General features: G+C 31.4%; 3 non-coding genes across 3 annotated transcripts; all 3 read left to right on the forward strand.

Annotated features, from left to right (window-relative positions):
- The first annotated feature begins 1,567 nt into the window (after nt 1-1,567).
- LOC120144021 lies at nt 1,568-1,760 on the forward strand. The gene has a single exon (XR_005518007.1). It is a non-coding gene; the product is annotated as a U2 spliceosomal RNA (small nuclear RNA).
- Nucleotides 1,761-4,784: 3,024 nt separating this feature from the next.
- On the forward strand, nt 4,785-4,978 carry LOC120144020. The gene has a single exon (XR_005518006.1). It is a non-coding gene; the product is annotated as a U2 spliceosomal RNA (small nuclear RNA).
- Nucleotides 4,979-18,131: 13,153 nt separating this feature from the next.
- Nucleotides 18,132-18,324, forward strand: LOC120144022. Its single transcript, XR_005518008.1, has one exon. It is a non-coding gene; the product is annotated as a U2 spliceosomal RNA (small nuclear RNA).
- Nucleotides 18,325-25,396: the final 7,072 nt, after the last annotated feature.

Genomic DNA, 25,396 nt, shown 5'->3' on the forward strand with positions numbered 1-25,396 from the left:
ATATATTATTAAAATAAAAATATAATATCTTATATTATTATAATATAATTTATTATTTTATTATAATATTAAAAATATAATATTATATTATTAGAAATATTAATAAATATATTTTAAATGTTTTAATAATTAATATTTTGATTAAAATGATATTAGAATATTTTATTAATATTAAATTCATAAAATAAAATTATTTTGAGTATTTATTCTTTCAAGTATAAAGTTCGGAAAATCAGACCGTAAGTCATTTTCTACAAAACACAAAGGAAATTCTTTTGACCAAGAAAATGTTTTACGTTGACCAACCAATTTTCCTCCAACCAAACACTGGAAAATGAGGAAAACATTTTTCGAAAAACGTTTTACGTGAAACAAACGGACCCTAAATACTAACTTGCAATCATTGTTTCGAAACTCTTCTTGTAATATTGAAACGCCTAAAACATGTTTGAAAATATAAATCGTTGGAGACACAAAAGTATCGATATTGGCACATGTGTTTTGGAAACTCACAGACGGGCATTGAAACTCTTGAATGTTGGGAAAGCCTCTCTTGATGTTCTTGAGCTACTATGCGGTCCTTTTTATATACTCTAAGTGATTTCTAGTCGTTTGGAGAAGTTGGAGGTAGCTTCTAGCCATTTTAAGCATGAAATTCATGATTTAAATACTCAATTGCAACCATAGTTTTGAAACTCTTCTTGGAGAATCGAAACTCCTAAAACATGTTTGAAAATATCAATCGTTGGAGGCCCAGAGTATAGATACTAGAACATGAGCTTTGGAATCTCACATACGGTATCAAAATCCAACATTGGTTTTCAAAACTCTTAAGCACTATGGAATGGAAGTTCTAAAACTAGTATAAGAGTTTCGAAACACTTAGGAGAAATTTTAAAACTTCACACTTAGTTTTGAAATCTAAGGCTCAAGTTTTCACATTTTAGGGTGTTTTTGGCTCTTTAAAAAATTTTAAGTTGGATATTTAAGCCAAAACACAAAGAAAATATTTTTGACATAATTCTTCTTTACAAAAATGATTTGAATAATTTTTGCAAAAATTTCATAGCAAATTTGCAATTTCTACAATATAGTAAGGGGTCGTTCTTATTTGCTTGCTTCTGAAATATACGAAGTAGATTGTTATTTTTTAGAATGATAAAATCAGTTAATTGATGGGGGAAAAATATATTAAATACAATATTTTGGTTCAAGTAACTATAGATTAACATTTTGGACTAAACTATTCAGTTTTCTAAACATACTGGGACTAAAATGTCCCTTTGAATAATAGGGAGACAAAAAAATTGGAGTAAAAGAGCTTCTAATAGAATTTAACTATTAGTAACTTGAAATGAGTATTAAAACTAATAATATTTTGATGCTGTAACAAGTGGGTTTGTAACTAATATTAATTTGTTGAATGCAAATATGAAATAACATGTGGTTGAAGTTGTTGATCGTGTAACCATGAAGAGAATGGCATTGGCAGAGATTGATTATCTGCAATGAAACTGCTTTATGTGAGAATCGCCTTTAAAACCAACGACCTTGAACATTAGAAAGCATACCTTTCTCGGCCTTTTGGCTAAGATAAGTGTAGTATCTGTTCTTATCAATTTAATATCTAATACGTGGGCCAATGTCCACACGATATTAAATTTATTTTTTGAGGGGAGGGTCCACCATAGTAGCTTGCTACTGGGACTCTCGAGCGTCGCCCTAGCGTTGCACTATTGCTCGGGCCTGGCGCTCCCCACCCAATCCAAAGTTTAATGTTTCTATTCCGTTATTTGATTATGAAAACCATGCCTCCTTAGTTATTGTTAAAACTTTGTTCTGGTAATTTAACTTCTAAATTATTTCCTTTTTAGTTATTGTAGTTTTTAAACCATGTAACTTTCTACGCTCAATATGATTGTCCCCTTAGTTTTAGAATCATTTCATTATGTCACCATGATACCTTAATATTGGTGGTTGAATTATCAAATTTATGTGTCACGAGGGCAGTCCGACCTTGTTACCAACTGTTACATTAGTCAATGGTACAGAATCATTGCTAAAAATCTCATTCGATTCATCACTACAACCAATAAATTTTATCGACAACTCATATAGACACTTTTCGTGCCACTATAACAACTAGTGTTGCACATGTATTTAAACCTTCCATGTACCATATCATATATCATATCATACCACATATAGGTGCATCAAAAATAGTGGACACAATTTAAAGCAAATGTTGGAAATTTATCGACAAAAGTTCGCGATGCTAATTGTTCAGAAATGACCGATCATGCATCTCTAGAACGTACAAACATTTAATTAACAGAAAGAACATCGACAATAATTACACGAGAACCCATAATAGGGGATTAACCTACTCCTATGTTTCTAAATAAAATAAGGTTTGTGCAAACCCGCACCCGGACCATACACTAACAGAAACAATGAGCAACTAACAACAACCGCTTCAATGCACGACCACCACCAACGAATCTTGAGCTTCAAGAACACATCAGAATGCATAAATAACAACAAAATTGGCTGGAAGTTCAACTTAAATCATGCATAAAAAAGACTCCAAATTTTAGGGTCCGTTTGTTTCACAGAAAATGTTTTCCGTAAAATGAATTACATTTTGTGAAAAATAATTTCTGGAAAACGTTGTACTATGTTTGCAAGATGTTGTTTAAACCATTTTTTCACTAGTTGATGATTTTTTAAAAATTATTTATTACAAATATTAAAAACAATAAATAATATTATTTATCATAAAACTTAATATTATTCTTTATAAAATATTAAAATAATTTACTTATTATTAAAATATTTTTTTTAAAATTTTATTAATAAAAATATTATTATTGGTATATTTTATTGAAATAAAAATATTATAAATTATATTAATTATAAATAAAAGTAATAGTGTTATATTATATTTTAAAAATATTAATTAGTATATTTTAAATATATTTATTAAAATATTATTAGATTATTAGATTAATATTAAATATATAAATAATATTATTCATTATTAATAATTTAATAACACTATTTCTATGATAATATAAATTTTATTAATAGTTTATTATATATTATTAAAATAAAAATATAATATCTTATATTATTATAATATAATTGATTATTTTATTATAATATTAAAAATATAATATTATATTATTATAAATATTAATAAATATATTTTAAATTTTTAATAATTGATATTTTGATTAAAATGATATTAGAATATTTTATTAATTTTAAATTCATAAAATAAAATTATTTTTAGTATTTATTCTTTCAAGTATAAAGTTCGGAAAATGACTTACGGAAAATCAGACCGTAAGTCATTTTCCAGAAAACACAAAGGAAATTTTGTTGATCAGGAAAATGTTTTATGTTGACCAACCAATTTTCCTTCAACCAAACCCTGGAAAATGAGGAAAATATTTTCCGAAAAACGTTTTACGTGAAACAAACGAAACCGAAATACTAACTTGCAACCATTGTTTCGAAACTCTTCTTGTAATATTGAAACGCCTAAAACATGTTTGAAAATATAAATCGTTGGAGGCACAAAAGTATCGATATTGGCACATGTGTTTTGGAAACTCACAGACGGGCATCGAAACTCTTAAATGTTGGGAAAGCCTCTCTTGATGTTCTTGAGCTACTATGCGGTCCTTTTTATATACTCTAAGTGATTTCTAGTCGTTTAGAGAAGTTGGAGGTAGCTTCTAGCCATTTTAAGCATGAAGTTCGTGATTTAAACACTCAATTGCAACCATAGTTTTGAAACTCTTCTTGTAGAATCGAAACTCCTAAAACATGTTTGAAAATATCAATCGTTGGAGGCCCAGAGTATAGATATTAGACATGAGCTTTGGAATCTCACATACGGGTATCAAAATCCAACATTGGTTTTCGAAACTCTTAAGCACTATGGAATGGAAGTTCTAAAACCAGTATAAGAGTTTCGAAAAACTTAGGAGAAGTTTTAAAACATCACACTTAGTTTTGAAATCTAAGGCTCAAGTTTTCACATTTTAGGGTGTTTTTGGCTCTTTAAAAAATTTTAAGTTGGATATTTAAGCCGAAACACAAAGAAAATATTTTTGACATAATTCTTCTTTACAAAAATGATTTGAATAATTTTTGCAAAAATTTCATAGCAAATTTGCAATTTCTACAATATAGTAAGGGGTCGTTCTTATTTGCTTGCTTCTGAAATATATACGAAGTAGATTGTTATTTTTTTAGAATGATAAAATCAGTTAATTGATGAGGGAAAAAAGATATTAAATACAATATTTTGGTTCAAGTAACTGTAGATTAACATTTTGGACTAAAAATTCAGTTTTCTAAACATACAGAGACTAAAATGTCCCTTTGAATAATAGAGAGACAAAAAACATTTGATGGAGTAAAAGAGCTTCTAATAGAGTTTAACTTGAAATACACATATGAGTATTAAAACTAATAATATTTTGATGATGTAACAAGTGGGTTTGTAACTGATATTAATGTGATGAATGCAAATATGAAATAACATGTGGTTGAAGTTGTTGATCGTGTAACCGTGAAGATAATGGCATTGGCAGAGATTGATTATCTCCAATGAAACTGCTTTATGCGAGAATCGCCTTTAAAACCAAAGCTGTTTATTTCCAAAAGCAGCTTACAAATGAGATGCTGCATGTAACGTCCCACATGGTTGGGGTACGAAGGGATGCATCGAGAAGCTGCTTATAAAATCAACGGCCTGAACATTTGAAAGCATACCTTTCTTGGCCTTTTGGCTAAGATCAAGTGTAATATCTGTTCTTATTAGTTTAATATCTGATATGTGGGCCCATGGTCCACACGATATTAAATTTATTTTTTGAGGGGAGGGTCCATCATAGTAGCTTGCTACTGGGACTCTTGAGCGTTGCCTTAGCGTTGCACTATTGCTCGGGCCTATGTGTAATTAACACGTGGTTAAATTATGTCCGCAATATCTCATTTTTGTAATCCTTCCATTTTGGTCCCGAAATCAAGTGTTTTGTACCTTTTAATTTTGTGTTCATATTTTAATTATTTTTATTTTAGTCGCTATTATGTTTATATATATATTAAGGTAAAATCGTACATTTAGTCCTTTATATTTTTAGTAGTTTATATTTTAGACTTATTCGTAATAAATTTTAAATTACAATATTAGTACATCGTTCTAGTAGTGTTTAGAATTAGGTAAATTAGTTTACTATTTTATGTGTTAATTATTATTTTAAGATTAATTATAATATTAGCACTTTTGCATATTAGGTTAATTTTAAATCGAACTTATATAGTTTTAACATTAAATATTATAATAGGATTAGTAATATTTTCATTAAATAATATTTAGTATTTATCTATATTAAGTTATTTGTAAATTAAATTAAATTTATAATTTATTGCAAAGACTTTAATTAATAAATACCGGTACCAATTTTGGGCGTTATGAGGGTGCTAATACTTCCCCATACGTAACCGACTCCCGAACTCATTTTTCTGGTAAGCAGACCCGAGTTGTATTATTTTAATATTATTCTTAGGAATTTTATTAGAATAATATAACATTTTGGTGACCAATCTCACCAAATTAAAAGATTGGTGGCGACCCTACAACTTGGTGTTTCATCTGATTCAGGGAGGATAAACACTTATTTTTTCGAGACTAGTTACACACTTTGAGGTGTACTATTTTCACTCTCCGTTGCCGGGCAGAGAAACGTCTCGACAGCTTGGTGACTCTGCTGGGGAATTTAAATGAGAGTCATGCCACCAATTTATTAATTAGTTGTCTTTGCAGTAAATAATAAATTTGTTTTAATTCGTTTTAATTATTTTTATTATTTTACTAACTTTTGTTTTTTATGTGTACAAATTCAATTTTGGGTCATTAGAATAGAATAATATCTTATATATTATTTTATCCTTTTTTATGCTTTTCCTCACCCACTGTGCATTGCATTCATGACATGAGCTAAACCCCCGCTCTTATCCTATTTAAGTGAATGAGAAACTACTCCCTCGTGTGGTTTTCACCTCTGTATAGGATAGGGGACTATTCTTTGAGCTCACACCTTATGTTCCTCGTGTGGTTTTCACCTCCGTATGGACATATGGAAGTGTGTTCCTTCGAATTGAACTTAATCCAAAAGTCTGTAATGGACTATGATTGAGGGTTTGGCAATCCAAGGGGACACCAACAAAGGATAATTCATTGACCCTTTTACCCTAGAGCTAACACCCAACATATAATAAAATCTAGAACTGAATTCTAGGTGAAACCTAACCTTATTGAGTCCTGAAAGGTTATCACACAAGGAAAAGCATGTTGAGTCTTTTATTTATTATTATTTTCTGAATAAATGCACGTGAACTAGAAATCGTGTGGTTAGGTTATTTTTCCAAATAAAGCAAGGAACTAGAAAGCATTAGGTTAGGATGTATATATAATAAATAGGATCTTTCCTTTTTATTAAGTGATACTAACCAGTTTTCGTATATATTATGAGGATGCATATATTAATTATTCTGATTGTATTTGCATAATCATGACATGATCAAGGGTGCTGATTCAAGAGTGATTATCAAAATCAAAGGTTTTCATTATAAACAAAGGGTTTTATGATCAAGTGAATTGCAAAGTAACCAAAGAAAAGTATCTTAAGGAAGCTTTTAAAACAATGGAGGGGTATGCACGTAAAAATCCTGGTAGATTGGTGCCAAAAACATTTTATATTAAGAGCATCAATAGAAGTAGTCACAAGGAAGAAAGTTTTTATGAAGCTCAAGCCCGTTTTTGGAAAGACGAAAACAAGAAATTGAGCACAGAGGTCGAAGCCATGCTTAATGATTTTTGAAAAGTCAGTCAAACCTTTAAAGATGTTGGACTTGGAAATACTCCAGAGGAATGGATGACAGAAATCATTAAACTAAAAAGTGATGCTGATCACTGGAAAATGCTACATGAGGATCAAACAAAGAAATTCTCCTATGACTTTCAAATTGCTGAAGAAATATACAATGCAACCATCACCAATTTGGAAAAATATCAAGCTGAAAACCAGATATTGAAGAAGGATATAGCCAACATGGAAACTTCATATCTGATCCATCAATGTGAGATTAATGCTGAATTAAAATCCACTAGAGCTCAGAACCACATATTGATGAAGATGGTGAATAATTATGGAGATCTAGTACAAGAACTTCTTGAACATAAAGGTTCTCTGATAAAGGAAAATGAGCAATATTGTCTACAACTTCAAGAAATTGCAGGTAAGATTTAAGAAAAAGAAGATGACATGAAGAAAGCTGCTGCTCAAGCAAGTAAGGGAGCCCGCAATTTGGTAGACTTAGTTGGTTTTACAAGAGAGCTGAAGTAGAATGACGATTTGATTCTGGAACATAAATGGAAATTAACTTGGCTTTTAAAGGAAATAGAGAAATTAGGAGGGAAAGTTATCCCTTATATGTAATGATCTTTTGATGTGCTAAAAAACCTCTTTTGTGTTCAATGGAAGCTGTTTTAAGATGACCACTCTTGAGTTACACTCTTTTATACATTTACATTTGTATTTACATTTATGTTCTGCATAGCATAATAACATGTGCCAATCATGAAAATATTGGAATGATCAGTAAAAGATTTTGGAATCAGGAATTCTGAAAGTACACTCGAGAATCAAGGACATGTCTTAAAAAAGATTGAAAGTAATGAATGGAATATTAGTTCGAGTTGGAAAGATTAAAAAAAATCCAAGAACAACTTGTAGAAATCCAACGAAAAATGCTTGAAGAAACAAGAAGGTTCCAAGCTGAGTCCTGGGAACATATATATAAGATGATGGGTATGATGGTTACTCTGCCATATGGGGACAAAATGTTAGAAGACTCTATGGATCACGAAAAGATGAAAGCCTTGGGAAAAAGTCTAGATTTCAATAATGTAGTCAGTGATATGATAACAAATGACCAAGAACCTGTTGTGGAATGTAGAAATCCAACTCAGCTTTATGGGTTTTGGAAATATGACAGAAAACATGGACATTGAAGTTTGTTCAAAAAAGAGAAACATGGAACAAGTCCCATTGAAAATGGATAAAAAGGGCAAGAGGGAAAAAATGATGACATATCCTATTCTAATTCCAATTTCGTATTCAGAGTTATTACCATTTCTCTTTGAAAGTGGTCTTATAACACCCATCTCTCATAGTACTTATTTGCATCCAAATTGGAAAAATATCAAGAATCCATGCAATTATCACTCTGGAGATTTTTGTCACTCTACAGAAAATTTCAGAATGTTGAAATTAAAAGTCCAAGACTTGATGACAGAAGGGTTGTTATGTTTTGAAAATGGGAAACCTAATCTCCTCAAAAATTTAAAACCGGTTGAAAAAGAGAAATTTTTAAGTCATCATCTCTCTCAAGACGATGGTCAAAAGTCAGACATTCAAAGCAAACATTTTCAGGAAAACAATAGTAAAGAAACGATCATATCAAGGGAATCTCTACCCTGCTTTCCTTCGGTCTCATGCAACAAGTTATATGCCAAATTACAGAAAGCCCAGCTTATTGCTCCATGTCTGGCTAAACCTTTGGTACCTCCTTACCCAAGATGGTATAATAAAAAGATCTTTTGTGAGTATTATGCTGGAATCCGAGGACACTCCATTGAAAATTGTGGCAACTTCAAACGACGAGTTCAAGATCTTCTAACTCATAGAATTATAGAAGTGGATGCTAACAATCAAACCATTTTGATCAAACATTTGGGAGTCAACCCTAAAAATAAAGTTGATAGTGTCAAAACAAATGGAGGACAAGGTAAAACCAAGAAAGATGAAGTATGTATGACCGACTTAACTCTTGATACTTCTTTGATGGATGAAATAAAAATAAAAAATGAAAAAGAGAAAGGAAAGATAATTCGAGACTGGCCTACAGGTTTAAGAAGAAATAAGGTAGATACAACCTTAGAGACACCTATATCAGATCTTCTAAAATCAAGAGAAGTAGAGGGAAATTTAAAGAGAAAAAAGAATGCTACTCCAATTACAGCTGCAAGAAACTTCCAGAACCAGAATACAACAATCGCCACTAAAGTAATTTATTCTGAAATTTAAACTGAGCCCAACTGTCAGTCAGGAAAGATGACGATGGGATTTGATCAAGAAATAACTTAGGAGAAAGCTGAGATTTGTGTATCTAAGAAATAATGGGGGGAAAATATCGACAAAGGTCATGTTTTAACTATACACTCGACATCCAAGGAATTAATGGGGTAGTGGAAGTTGTTATCTACCACTATTGTACCTTTCATTTTGTAGCATATTGTTTGAACATGTTTTTGTTCCTTTCTCCGCCACTTTTGTAACAAAAATGTGTTACTTTTAAGGTTATGAGCATTGAATCAATTTTCAATCTTACAGTTATTTGAATATTATTAGATTAAAACTCTTTAGAATTAGAGTTATACATCTTTGACAAAGTATCAAGATCGAAAACTAGTAAAAAAGGGACCTTGACCTTACCTTAGATGAAATATACCCAACATTACACCCTCCCACAAATATGAGAGAGCTTTCTCCAATACAAGGAATTAGACAAAATGCTTGGTATTGATATTTAGAAGTATACAACGTGGGGCATCTTTTGTAACATTGCAAAGTCGACTAGATTACTTTTCTATTAATGAGGTTCGACGATGAAACTTTTTCTAATTTGAGTTAGTTGTTTATAAATTGAAATTAGGTAATGAGATTTTATGAATTCCACCAAACACATAGACTATAACAGGTTCTTTTAAAAAAGGGTAATAGTCATATATGCAGTAAAGCTATCCCTCTAAAGCAATTGGGTAATAGCCTCAACTTTATGGATAAGTTTCAATTAGCCCAATGAAGGCTAATTTCAATAAAGCTGATTTCAGATAGCCAAAATGGCAAAAGAAGATGTTGTAAAATGAAATAATACCTGTTATAGTCTATTTTACACATGTGCACACAGAAATCTCATTGTAGACCGGTATTTTCATAATACCTTGGGTAGAATCAAGGATTTCAGACAATTGAAATTGAGGTATTCTAGAAGGTCTAGTAACTGTTATGCTAGTTTTATCATTTTGTATACATCCGATTAAAGATACCAAGTCACGAAAGTGAGCCATGTGATAATGTTCACAAAAGAGAGAGAAAGGAGTGATATCTTCACTAAGATGTAACCATAGAAAATAGGAAAGCCAACCTAAAACTAACTTATCAATCTTGATACATGTCAAAGAACTATAAGTCTGAAATAGTAAAAGTTGTTGAATCTTTTCATATTTTTTGAATTCAAGTTTATGATTAGATTCTATTGTGAACCTATAAGGGGCAATATTTTCCAAATTTCTTTCATTCTTTGATAAAGAAAGGAGGAAGAATTCAAACAGGTTTGTCTCAAATAAGAAAAGAATCCTGAAGCAAGTTGATGCCTATTCTACCTATTTGAGAAAAAAAATGAGCAAGGCAAGAATGATGAAACATTTCACAGCAAGTGACTCGAGAAACCAAAGTCTGGGGAATTGGACTCGTAACATTCCTTTATGACAACCAGTCAAGAAGAAGATAATGACCTCATTCAGAAAAGGCACATATCTCAGACATTTGTATCCTAAGAATTGGTCACTTCTTAAGTTGTGACAACATGAAGAGAATCCCTCAAAGTTACTTAACAACACTGCTATTTAGTAAACACCAAAATGAGAGCATTCCAGATAAAGATATTTGGGCACGAATAGGGCCATGCGTACCCACGATGGGACATTATCAAAGTTGGATCACGAGGGAATCACAAGATTCAAATTAAATGGACATTAAGAGTAAACCTTACAACTTGGAATGTTGGGGCATGCTAAAGGCCCATTTCAGTTAGAAACAATTTATGTGAGGCATGCTGAAGGCCCATTTCAGACAAAAAAATCCAACAGGGTATTTTAAACAATTACATCAGTATGAAGAATATTAGAGCATTTTGTAAGCTCACATTAACAAGAAGAAGATGTTGGGGCATGATGGACCCTAATCATCTTAAGGAAAAATCATGAATTTGAAAAAATGTTTCCAACGAGACAAAAAGTTATGAAAAATAAAAATGGTGAAACAATGACAATCGAGTTGACCATACATCACTGCTTTGTCCATCATACGATTACATTATCCTCACAAGAGTCACAAGAAAGGATGAATGTGTTGTCAAATGTTCCTTGATATGATGCTAACATATTAAAGCATCCCATTTGTATTCTTACTGGAATATCATTATGATGTCATGCAAAAAGCTTCAAACAACTTGCAAAAAGTTCCCTGGTTGAAAATCTAGGAAGAAGTCACAGGAAATGATGAACGTGTTGTCAAATACGAACCATTAATTATGGTACTAAACCAATGTTACGGTCATGCGGTTAACTTAAGATGAAGTTTTTCCTCAACTCCAATGTAAGAATCAGAAATGTTGAAGATTTCTTTCAACGAAGAAGCTTTGGAACTTTAATAACAAGAAACTAGTGGAACAAACTCAGATTGAATGAAGAGTTGTGGTTAAAGTCTTTGACATGATATGATCTGAATAATCTCGTTCGAGATCTGATTAGATGTGGAGACATGAAAATAATTAGGATAAATCTTTCTTTTGGAATGTTTCAAGAGTCAAATCAGAACAGACGTGGCTGATATCTTGATTAAATCTCTAATGAGTTTGGCATAGTTATGTCTACATTTTGTAAAGATGATAGATTCTCTTTTCAAAGATGAAAGCTTTATCAGATTTCTACACAAGTTCAGGTAAAGACAGCTGTTTTTATCAAGAAAAATAGGGTAATAAGGTCATAATTCTGAGTATCACTGGAGCCCATGAATGAAACAGTTCTTCTGAAGGTAAAAGAAGATACAAAGTTACAAGTTGATCGGATGATTCTTCAGAAATTCAAGCTTGATAGCTTAAGATACTACACTGATTATTAAAGTAAACCTTGGAACGGAATAATCAAGTTCACCATTTTGGATCCAGATGATGATTGAATCAATTCATGCAAACATCATTTGCATAAAGATCATGCATTTCATTTCATTTGCATTAATACATTTTCATAAAAAGATACAGGGACAAAATACCTTACGAGTATAAGGTAGAATCCAAATAACAAATACATGAGTTATGTTTGGAGAGGCAAACATCAAAAGAATAGATGAACGTAATCCACATAAGAAGCATTATTTTTTGGGCATGCCCAACTAACAAGTTGTTCAAAACTGAGAAAGTTTCTCATTTAATTTAATGTTTTAGAAAATGAAATTTTTGAAAATTAAGAAGTTTCTTACCCAGGAAATTATTACCGCGAATTCGTAAATCCTTCGGGTCATCTGTAAGTCTTTCGAGCATGATGTTTAAAACCTTCGTGTCATTTGTAAAGCCTTCGGGTCATTTGTAAAGCCTCCGAGTCATTTGTAAAGCCTCTAGGTTATTTGGAAAGCCTTTGGGTCATTTGTAAAGCCTATGGTTAATTTGTAAATTTCTTGGGTACTCTGTTAGTCTCCCAAGCAAGATGACTCTTCTCAAGTCAAAATTCGCTCTCCACAGAATAGTAGTAGAATAGATTTTTCAGCAAAGTTTGAAACCTTCACGGAAGAGTAGTGAAATAATCTAATTCCGAGTCTAATCTTAACGGAAGAGTAGTGAGAATAGATTCTTATCAAAGCATCCTCAGTTTTCAAGGAAGAGTAGTGAAGCAAAAGCAAGAACAAAGTCAAAATTCGCTCTCCACAGAATAGTAGTGGAACAGATTTTTCAGCAAAGTATGAAACCTTCACGGAAGAGTAATGAAGCAATCTAATTCCGAGTCTAATCTTCACGGAAGAGTAGTGAAACGGGTTCTGTTCAAGTCATGTAAATTCAGCCTTCACAGAAGAGTAGTGAAGCAAATCATTTGTAAGTCAACCTCAGCCTTCATAAAAGAGTAGTGAAGAAGGAGCAAAATCAGATTGAAATTTGATCTCCACGAAAAAGTAGTGAAATAAATTTCTAGCAAAGCAAGGAGTTCACTCGACAAAAACTATCTTTTTTATATTTGCTTTATTCTTGTTTACACAAAAATAAGCAAAGAGGGGAAGCTGTCGACAATAGTTTTTATCCGAGTAACATTTATATATATAATATTATATTATTAATAGTATTATTTACAAATTCCGAAGGCCCGGTTACAAAGTAAGGCACACAGGCCCAAGTTATAAGTTCGGTTATAAGCCCGGTTACAACCCAACTCGGGCTAGGTCCAGATTTGGGTTACAATTGATTCAGGCCCAACAACCAGTTCAGACCCAATTTCAGTAGGCCTGCGAGAAGCCCATCAGCAGGTAGGGTTTCCACCAACTGTTCCAGTGCCGTCGTTCCTCCACAACCGTTCGATCAGAGGTAGATCCAAGGACCAGAAACGAACCAACAGGAACCCTAGGGTATCATTACCACCCTAGGGCCTATTCCGACCATCGCCTCCACTACTCCAACCAGACGCTTCCATGATGATTGCCGCCTTTCCAAAGCTATCCCAAAGGTTACAGAAGATCAACAAGAACTGCACAACGCACTGGTCTATGGTGAGTAACCACCATAGGTCCGGTAACTCACCGGATTTCCTTATCATTACAGAGGATCTCCGAGGGCTATAAATAGGCCGACCCTGCAAGGAAACAAGAAAAAGAAACAGAGAAATAGAGGCCAAAACTATCCAAAAATAAAGACAACAATATCGACAAAAAAAGTAAAAAGAAGAGTCTGAGAAGCTTACCCAACCGCCGAAGCTTCATCATCGTCATAACGATAGTGAAATCGAAGGTAAAGCCTTTGGTATTTTTTTAGATCTAGGACAATCTGAAGGCTTTTAGGAAGATTAGAGGTCGAATTTGGGATGAGGGAAAACATATATACGTTTTGATAGGGTTTGACATTTTCCGACCACCACGACGGCGTATGGTGGTTGGCCGGTGGTCAAGTTTCCTCAGGCGAGGAAATTTAAAGAGAACTGAGAGAGTTCTCTCGATATAGAGAGAGAAAAAGAAAGAGAGAAATGAGATACCCTAAAAAGGTCGAATTTAGGCCATTTATACCCTTTCCCATACGGTGTCGTTTTGGGAGAGGGGCTTCTGTGCAATTGACGCGTGGTCAAATTATGTATGCAATACCTCACTTTTTGTAATCCTTCAATTTTAATCCCGAAATCAGGTTTTTATAACTTTTAGTTTTTTCATATTTTAGTTATTTTTATTTTAGTCACTATTATGTTTGTATACATATTAAGGTAAAATCGTATATTTAGTCCTTTATATTCTTAGTAGTTTATATTTTAGACCTATTCATAATAAATGTTAAATTACAATATTAGTACATCATTCTAGTAGTGTTTAGAATTAGGTAAATTAGTTTACTATTTTATCTGTTAATTATTATTTTAAGATTAATTATAATATTAGCACTTTTGCATATTACGTTAATTTAAATCTAACTTATATAGTTTTAATATTAAATATTATAATAGGATTAGTAATATTTACATTAAATAATATTTAGTATTTATCTATATTAAGTTATTTGTAAATGAAATTAATAATTTATTGCAAAGACTTTAATTAATAAATACCGGTAACAATTTTGGGCGTTATGGGCGCTAATCCTTCCCCATATGTAAACGACTCTCGAACTCATTTTTTTGGTAAGCAGACCTGAGTTGTATTATTTTAATATTATTCTTAGGAATTTTATTATAATAATATAACATTTTGGTGACCAATCTCACCAAATTAAAAGATTGGTGGTGACTCTTCAACTTGGTGTTTCGTCTGATTTAGGGAGGTAAACACTTACTTTTTCGAGACTAGTTACACACTTTGAGGTATACTATTTGCACTCTCCGTCGCTGGGCAGAGAAACGTCTCGACAGAATGAATTGAGTTATACGACATCATTTTAGAATTGCTTAGTTTATTGAATTTATGATATATATAGTATTATGGTGGGTACTAAATGGCAGTACTGATACTTAGTTGATTTAAGTTATAGGTCTAAATGTTACCAGCATAGGAGGGATGAAACAATTTATTTGAGTGAAGAAATAAAAAAAAAATAAAGGCGATATCATCAGCTGACTCACTACGAATTTTTGGATGAGATTCGAATATTTTTGGGATGAAATTTTTTTTCAATACCTCTAAAAATTATGGACCAAAATTTTTGATTTCTAGACCAAATATTTTCAAAACTCTTCCCTTAATTTTTATTTTTTTACAGTTTAGTATAGAAATCGCAACTTGATCAATTGATGTTCGATTTAGTTTCTACTTTTTAAATTCATAATTTTGATAGAACATATTTTAACATAGTTTTAGTTAATAAAAATTAATATCTTACACATCAGTGACATTTACTAAAAAACTAAACACGAGAATCACAACAAAGACCGAAATTCTTAGCTATATCGCCAAATCAACAACACCACTTAAGAGCATCAGTTACGATGCTCAAAATGTGTTTGTAAGCGAAACTGGATATAAAGAAGTAAGGTAGTTAAAACAATTTAGAAGGTAGTTATTAAAATCGATAAAAATCAAAGGAATTTACAAGAAGAGTTCACGACAAAATAGTTAAAAATTGTTCTTGGGAAAATACCTATGTAGATTTAACAAAAAAGTTAAAAATAGTTAAAACAATTTAGAAGGAATTTATTAAAATCGATAAAAATCAAAGGAATTTGCAAGTTAGTCCTTCCTTCAAAATCAATTTACACTTTAAAAATCATATTTTTAATTTAAAAAATATTTATTATTATTTGAAAAAATTTATCTCATAATATTTAAAAAAAAATTCATTTTACACAAATTGTGAAATTAGACCTGATTCTACCGACCCAGATTTTGGGAAGTTACATTCCAGCCATTAAATTTGTGCATTAAGGGTCTGTTTGTTTCACTAAAAACGTTTTCCGGTAAATGTTTTCTGTAAAATGAATTACATTTTCTGAAAAATAATTTCTGGAAAACATTTTACAATGTTTGGAAGATGTTGTTTAAACCATTTTTTCACTAGTTGGTGAAATTTGTAAAAATTATTTATTACAAATATTAAATATAATAAATAATATTATTTATCATAAAACTTAATATTATTCTTTTTAAAATATTAAAATAATTTATTTATTATTAAAATATTATTTTTCTAATTTTATTAATAAAAATAAAAATATTGGTATATTTTATTGAAATAAAAATATTATAAATTATATTAATTATAAAATAAAGTAATAGTGTTGTATTATATTTTAAAAATATTAATTATTATATTTTAAATATCTTTATTAAAATATTATTAGATTAATATAATAATTTTAAATATATAAATAATATTATTCATTATTAATAAATTAAAAATATTATTTCTATGAAATTAAAAAATAATATAAATTTGATTAATAGTTTATTATATATTATTAAAATAAAAATATAATATCTTATATTATTATAATATAATTTATTATTTTATTATAATATTAAAAAAATAATATTATATTATTAAAATATGAATAAATGTATTTTAAATGTTTTAATAATTAATATTTTGATTAAAATGATATTAGAATATTTTATTAATATTAAATTCATAAAATAAAATTATTTTGAGTGTTTATTCTTTCAAGTATAAAGTTCGGAAAATGACTTACGGAAAATCAGACCGTAAGTCATTTTCCAGAAAACACAAAGGAAATTCTGTTGGCCAAGAAAATGTTTTACGTTGACCAACCAGTTTTCCTCCAACTTAACACTGGAAAATGAGGAAAACATTTTCCGAAAAATGTTTTACGTGAAACAAACGAACCCTAAATACTAACTTGCAACCATTGTTTCGAAACTCTTCTTGTAATATTGAAACGCCTAAAACATGTTTGAAAATATAAATCGTTGGAGGCACAAAAGTATCGATATTGGCACATGTGTTTTGGAAACTCACAGACGGGCATCGAAACTCTTGAATGTTGGGAAAGCCTCTCTTGATGTTCTTGAGCTACTATGTGGTCCTTTTTATATACTCTAAGTGATTTCTAGTCGTTTGGAGAAGTTGGAGGTAGCTTCTAGCCATTTTAAGCATGAAATTCATGATTTAAATACTCAATTGCAACCATAGTTTTGAAACTCTTCTTGGAGAGTTGAAACTCCTAAAACATGTTTGAAAATATTAATCGTTGGAGGCCCAGAGTATAGATACTAGAATATGAGCTTTGGAATCTCACATACGGGTATCAAAATCCAACATTGGTTTTCGAAACTCTTAAGCACTATGGAATGGAAGTTCTAAAACTAGTATAAGAGTTTCGAAACACTTAGGAGAAGTTTTAAAACTTCACACTTACTTTTGAAATCTAAGGCTCAAGTTTTCACATTTTAGGGTGTTTTTGGCTCTTTAAAAAATTTTAAGTTGGATATTTAAGCCAAAACACAAAGAAAATATTTTTGACATAATTCTTCTTTACAAAAATGATTTGAATAATTTTTGCAAAAATTTCATAGCAAATTTGCAATTTCTACAATATAGTAAGGGGTCGTTCTTATTTGCTTGCTTCTGAAATATATACGAAGTAGATTGTTATTTTTTTAGAATGATAAAATCAGTTAATTGATGGGGGAAAAATATATTAAATACAATATTTTGGTTCAAGTAACTATAGATTAACATTTTGGACTAAACTATTCAGTTTTCTAAACATACTGGGACTAAAATGTCCCTTTGAATAATAGGGAGACAAAAAAATTGGAGTAAAAGAGCTTCTAATAGAATTTAACTATTAGTAACTTGAAATGAGTATTAAAACTAATAATATTTTGATGATGTAACAAGTGGGTTTGTAACTAATATTAATTTGTTGAATGCAAATATGAAATAACATGTGGTTGAAGTTGTTGATCGTGTAACCATGAAGAGAATGGCATTGGCAGAGATTGATTATCTGCAATGAAACTGCTTTATGTGAGAATCGCCTTTAAAACCAACGACCTTGAACATTAGAAAGCATACCTTTCTCGGCCTTTTGGCTAAGATAAGTGTAGTATCTGTTCTTATCAATTTAATACCTAATACGTGGGCCAATGTCCACACGATATTAAATTTATTTTTTGAGGGGAGGGTCCACCATAGTAGCTTGCTACTGGGACTCTCGAGCGTCGCCCTAGCGTTGCACTATTGCTCGGGCCTGGCGCTCCCCACCCAATCCAAAGTTTAATGTTTCTATTCCGTTATTTGATTATGAAAACCATGCCTCCTTAGTTATTGTTAAAACTTTGTTATGGTAATTTAACTTCTAAATTATTTCCTTTTTAGATATTGTTGTTTTTAAACCATGTAACTTTCTACGCACAATATGATTATCCCCTTAGTTTTAGAATCATTTCATTAAGTCATCATGATACCTTAAAATTGGGGGTTGAATTATCAAATTTATGTGTCACGAGGGCAGTCCGACCTTGTTACCAACTGTTACATTAGTCACTGGTACAGAATCATTGCTAAAAATCTCATTTGATTCATCACTACAACCAATAAATTTTATCGACAACTCATATAGACACTTTTCGTGCCACTATAACAACTAGTGTTGCACATGTATTTAAACCTTCCATGTACCATATCATATACCATTTCATACCACATATAGGTGCATAAAAAATAGTGGACACAATTTAAAGCAAATGTTGGAAATTAAACCCTAAACCCTAAACCCTATGTTTCTAAATAAAATAAGGTTTGTTCACCCGCACCCGAACCGTACACTAACGGAAACAATGAGCAACTAACAACAACCGCTTCAATGCACGACCGCCACCAACGAATCTTGAGCTTCAAGAACACATCAGAATGCATAAATAACAACAAAATTGGCTGGAAGTTCAACTAAAATCATGCATAAAGGACTCCAAATTTCACTACAAAACACTACGAATCCACATTTCGTACCGATGATTTATTAACTTAACTGACACATTTTATACCATCAAGACCGACAACTAAAAGCGCTATTAATATCATCAAAAATTTATAATCTCAACCCTAAATCACCATATTAAACATATAAAGTTCCTTAATTCTATCGCGACCTAATTTTCAGAATTTCAAGAACAAACCCGCAATATGATACAAAAATCGGTATGAAATCCTTTATACCTGTAGCCCACATATTTTACACTTAAACGAAAACAATGTAGTTAAAATTCAATGTTAGTTATGATTTCGTTGAACTAAATTAAATCCAATATATTATTCTTAATTATTAAAATAAGGTATATAAAACAGATATATTTTGTAATTAAAACAAAATTTTAAAAAAAGAATTTAACTACATAATCACAAAAAGGAATAATGCTTTTGGAGCGTCAATTTTGGTCCCCATTTCAAAATATTCCTCAACTTTAAATTCGAAATTCAAAATATTTTAATCCTCTTGAATTTTCCTTTCTAAAATATTTTTCTGAATTAATATTAAAAACACATTTCCCCCCAGAAATCGATATGCTATTCGATAACTATATTTATATCGATAAGTACCAAGCCAAAACCAATATGTTTCAAGTTTTTATATGTAAGTTCGATGTTTCGATATACTTGACTATGTAAAAATATTGTGCAGAATTGATATATAAGAGTAATGTTGTGATTTTGTATGCGTTTTTATGTTAAAAGTGTAGTTGGTTTGATTTATGGTGTTTGAATGTGTCGACAATAGTTTTCTTCCGGGTGACGTTTATATACGTTTACATATATAATATTATATTATTAATATTATTATTTACAAAGCCCGAAGGCCCGGTTACAAAGTAAGGCACACATGCCCAAGTTACAAGCTCGGTTACAACCCAACTCGGGCTAGGTCCAGATTTTGTGATTTTGTATGCATTTTTATGTTTATATACGATGATTGCCAGCTCTCCAGAGCTATCCCGAAGGTTCCAGAAGATCAACGAGAACCGCACAACACACTAGTCTTTGGTGAGTCACCACCATAGGTCCGGTGACTCACCGGATTTCCTCATCATTATAGAGGACCTCTGAGGGCTATAAATAGCCTGACCCTGCAAGGAAACAAGTAAAAGAAATAGAGAAACAGAAACCAAAAGCATAAAAAAAACACACACAACAACAGCGACGTAAAAAAGTAAAAAGAAGAGCCTGAGAAGCTTACGCAACCGCCGAAGCTTAATCATCGTCAGAACCGCTGTGAAATCGAAGGTAAAGACATTAGTATTTTTTAGATCTAGGACAATCTAAAGGCTTTTAGGAAGATTAGAGGTCGGATTTAGGACGAGGGAAAGCATATCTACGTTTTGATAGGGTTTGGCATTTTCTGGCAATCAGAGGCGTATGGTGGCTGGCCGGTGGCCGAGTTTCCTAAAGCGAGGAAATTTAGAGAGAAATGAGAGAGTTCTCTTGGTTTAGAGAGAAAAGAAGGAAGAAAGAAAAGAGAGAGTTTTCCCTCAAAGGGTCGAATTTAGGCTATTTATACCCTCTCCCATACGGTGTCGTTTTGGGAGAGGGGCTTCTGTGCAATTAACACGTGGTCAAATTATGTCTACAATACATCACTTTTTGTAATCCTTCCATTTTGGTCCTGAAATCAGGTTTTTCGTACCATTTAATTTTGTTTTCATATTTTAATTATTTTTATTTTAGCCACTATTATGTTTATATAAATATTAAGGTAAAATCGTATATTTAGTCCTTTATATTTTTAGTAGTTTATATTTTAGTCCTATTCGTAATAAATGTTAAATTACAATATTAGTACATCATTCTAGTAGTGTTTAGAATTAGGCAAATTAGTTTACTATTTTATGTGTTAATTATTATTTTAAGATTAATTATAATATTAGCACTTTTACATATTAGGTTAATTTTAAATCTAACATATATAGTTTTAATATTAAATGTTATAATAGGATTAGTAATATTTACATTAAATAATATTTAGTATTTCTCTATATTAAGTTATTTGTAAATTAAATTAAATTTATAATTTATTGCAAAGACTTTAATTAATAAATACATGTACCAATTTTGGGCGTTATGAGGGTGCTAATCTTTCCCCATACGTAACCGACTCCCGAACTCATTTTTCTGGTAAGTAGACCCGAGTTGTATTATTTTAATATTATTCTTATGAATTTTATTAGAATAATATAACATTTTGGTGACCAATCTCACCAAATTAAATGATTGGTGGTGACTCTACAACTTGGTGTTTCATCTGATTCAGGGGGGATAAACACTTACTTTTTCGAGACTAGTTACACACTTTGAGGTGTACTATTTGCACTCTCCATCGCCGGGCAGAGAAACATCTCGACAGCTTGACGACTCTGCTGGTGAATTTAAAAGAGAGTACTGCCACCAATTTATTAATTAGTTGTCTTTGCAGTAAATAATAAATTTGTTTTAATTATTTTTATTATTTTACTAACTTTTGTTTTTTTATGTGTACAGATTCAATTTTGGGTCATTAGTATAGAATAATAGGTTATATATTATTTTATCCTTTTTTATGCTTTTCCTCATCCACTGTGCACTACATTCATGACATGAGCTAAAACCCTACTCTATTCTGTTTAAGTGAATGAGAAACTACTCCCTCGTGTGGTTTTCACCGTCGTATGGGATAAGGGACCATTCTTTGAGCTTATACCTTATGTTCCTCGTGTGATTTTCACCTCCGTATGGACATAAGGAAGAGTGTTCCTTCGAATTGAACTTAATCCAAAAGTCTGTAATGGACCAGGATTGAGGGCTTGGCAGTCCAAGGGGGCACCAAAAAAGGACAATTCATTGACCCTTTTACCCTAGAGCTAACACCCAACATATAATAAAACCTAGAACTGAAGTCTACGTGAAACCTAACCTAATTGAGTCTTGAAAGGTTATCACACAAGGAAAAGCATGTTGAGTCTTTTATTTATTATTATTTTCTGAATAAATGCATGCAAACTAGAAATCATGTGGTTAGGTTATTTTTCCAAATAAAGCTTGGAACTAGAAAGCATGAGGTTAGGATATATATATATATATAATAAATAGGATCTTTCCATTTCACTAAGTGATACTAACCAGTTTTCATATATATTCTGAGGATGCATATATTAATTGTTTTGTTTGTATTTGCATAATCATGACATGATCAAGGGTGTTGATTCAAGAGTGATTAACAAAATCAAAGGTTTTCATTATAAACAAAGGGTTTTATGATAAAGTGAATTGCAAAGTAACCAAAGAAGGGTATCTTAAGGAAGCTCTTAAAACAATGGAGGGGTATGCACATAAAAATCCTAGTAGATTGGTGCCAAAAGCATTTTATGTTAAGAGCATCAATAGAAGCAATCACAAGGGAGAAAGTTTTTATGAAGCTCAAGCCCGTTTTTGGAAAGACGAAAATAAGAAATTGAGCACAGAGGTCGAAGCCATGCTTAATGATTTTCGAAAAGTCAGTCAAACCTTTAAAGATGTTGGACTTGGAAATACTCCAGAGGAATGGATGACAGAAATCATTAAACTAAAAAGTGATGCTGATCACTAGAAAACGCTACATGAGGATCAAACAAAGAAATTCTCCTATGACTTTCAAATTGCTGAATAAATATACAATGCAACCATCACCAATTTGGAAAAATGTCAATCTGAAAAACAGATATTGAAGAAGGATATAACCAACATGGAAACTTCATATCTGATCCATCAATGTGAGAATAATGCTAAATTAAAATCCACTAGAGCTCAGAACCACACATTGATGAAGATGGTGGATGATTATAGAGATCTACTACAAGAACTTCTTGAACATAAAGGTTCTCTGAAAAAGGAAAATGAGCATTATTATCTACAACTTAGAGAAATGGCAGTTAAGATTAAAGAAAAAGAAGATGACATGAAGGTAACCCACAATTTGGTAGACTTAGTTGGTTTTACAAGAGAGCTGAAGCAGGATGACGATTTGATTCTGGAACATAAATGTAAATTAACTTGGCTATTTAAGTAAATAGAGAAATTAGGAGGGAAAGTTATCCCTTATATGTAATGATCTTTTGATGTACTAAAAAACCTCTTTTGTGTTCAATAGAAGCTATTTTAAGATGATCACTCTTGAGTTACACTCTTTTATACATTTAAATTTGTATTTACATTTATGTTCTGCATAGCATGATAACATGTGTCAATCATGAAAATATTGGAATGATTAGTAAAAGATTTTGGAATCAGGAATTCTGAAAGTACAATCGAGAATCAGGGGCAGATCTTAAAAAAGATTGAAAGTAATGAATGAAATATTAGCTCGAGTTGGAAAGATTGAAAAAAATCTAAGAACAACTTGTCGAAATCCAACGAGAAATGCTTGAAGAAACAAGAAGGTTCCAAGCTGAGTCCAAGGAACATATATCTAAGATGATGGGTATGATGGTTACTCTTCTATATGGGGAGAAAATGTTAGAAGACTCTATAGAGCATGAAAAGATGAAAGCCTTAGGAAAAAGTCTAGATTTCAATAATGTAGTTACTGATATGATAACATATGACCAAGAACCTGTTGTAGAATGTAGAAATCTAACTCAGCTTTATGGATTGGGAAATATGACAGAAAAAATGGACATTGAAGTTGGTTCAAAGAAGAGAAACATGGAACAAGTCTCATTCAGAGTTGTTACCCTTTCTCTTTGAAAGTGGTCTTGTAACACCCATCCCTCCTAGTACTTATTTGCATCCAAATTGGAAAAATATCAAGAATCCATGCAATTATCATTATGGAGATTTTTGTCACTCTACAGAAAATTGCATAATGCGGAAATTAAAAGTCCAAGACCTGATGACAGAAGGGTTGTTATGTTTCGAAAATGGGAAACCTAATATCCTCAGAAATTCAAAACCAGTTGAAAAAGAGATATTTTCAAGTCATCATCTCTCTTAAGAAGATGGTCAAAAGGCAGACATTCAAAGCAAACATTTTCAGGAAAGCAATAGTAAATAAATGGTCATACAAGGGAATCTCTACCCTGCTTTCCTTCGGTCTCATTCAACAAGTTATATGCCAAATTACACAAAGACCAACTTATTGCTCCATGTCTAGCTAAACCTTTGGTACCTTTTTATCCAAGATGGTATAATAAAAAGATATTTTGTGAGTATCATGCTAGAATTCGAGGACACTCCATTGAAAATTGTGGCAACTTCAAACGACGACTTCAAGATCTTATGACCCATGGAATTATAGAAGTGGATGCTAATAGTCAATCCATTTTGATCAAACATTTGGGAGTCAACCTCAAAAATGAAGTTGATAGTGTCAAAACAAATGGAGGACAAGGTAAAGCCAAGAAAGATGAAGTATGTATGAGCGAATTAACTCTTGACACTCCTTTGATGGATGAAACAAAAAAGAAGAAAGGAAAAAGATAAAGGAAAGATAATTCGAGATTGGCCTACAGGTTTAAGAAGAAATAAGGTAGATACAACCTTGGAGACACCTATATCAGATCTTCTAAAATCAAGAAAAGCAGAGGGAAATTTAAAGAGAAAAGAGAATGCTACTCCAATTACAGCTGCCCAATAAATGATCAAGAAATGGTGGGCAAATATCGACAAAGATCCTATTTTAATTATACACTTGACATCCAAGGAATAATGGGGCAGTGGAAGTTGTTATCTACCACTATTGTACCTTAAATTTTGTAGAAACTTGTTTGAACATGTTTTTGTTCCTTTCTTCGCTACTTTTGTAATAAAAATGTGTTTCTTTTAAGATTTTTAGCATTGAATCAATTTTCAATCTTGCAGTTCTTTGAATATCGTTAGATTAAAACTCTTTACAATTAGAGTTATACATCTTTGACAAAGTATCAAGATTGAAAACCAGTTAAAAAGGGACCCTGACCTTACCTCAGATGAAATGTACCCGACATTACACCCTCCCACAAATATGAGAGAGCTTTCTCCAATGCAAGGAATTAGGCAAAAGGCTTGGTATTGATATTTAGAAGTATACAACGTGGGGCATCTTTTGTAACATTGCAAAGTTGACTAGATTACTTTTCTATTAATGAGGTTCGATGATGAAACTTTTTCTAATCTGAGTTAGTTGTTCATAAATTGAAATTTGGTAATGAGATTTTATGAATTCCACCAAACACATAGACTATAACAGGTTCTTTTAAAAAAGGTAATAGTCATATATGTAGCAAAGCTATCCCTCTAAAGCAATTGGTTAATAGCCTCGACTTTATGGATAAGTTTCAATTAGCCCAATGAA

The sequence above is a fragment of the Hibiscus syriacus genome, unplaced genomic scaffold (assembly GCF_006381635.1).
Source record: "Hibiscus syriacus cultivar Baekdansim isolate YM2019G1 unplaced genomic scaffold, ASM638163v2 tig00110865_pilon, whole genome shotgun sequence".
Lineage (NCBI taxonomy): Eukaryota > Viridiplantae > Streptophyta > Magnoliopsida > Malvales > Malvaceae > Hibiscus > Hibiscus syriacus.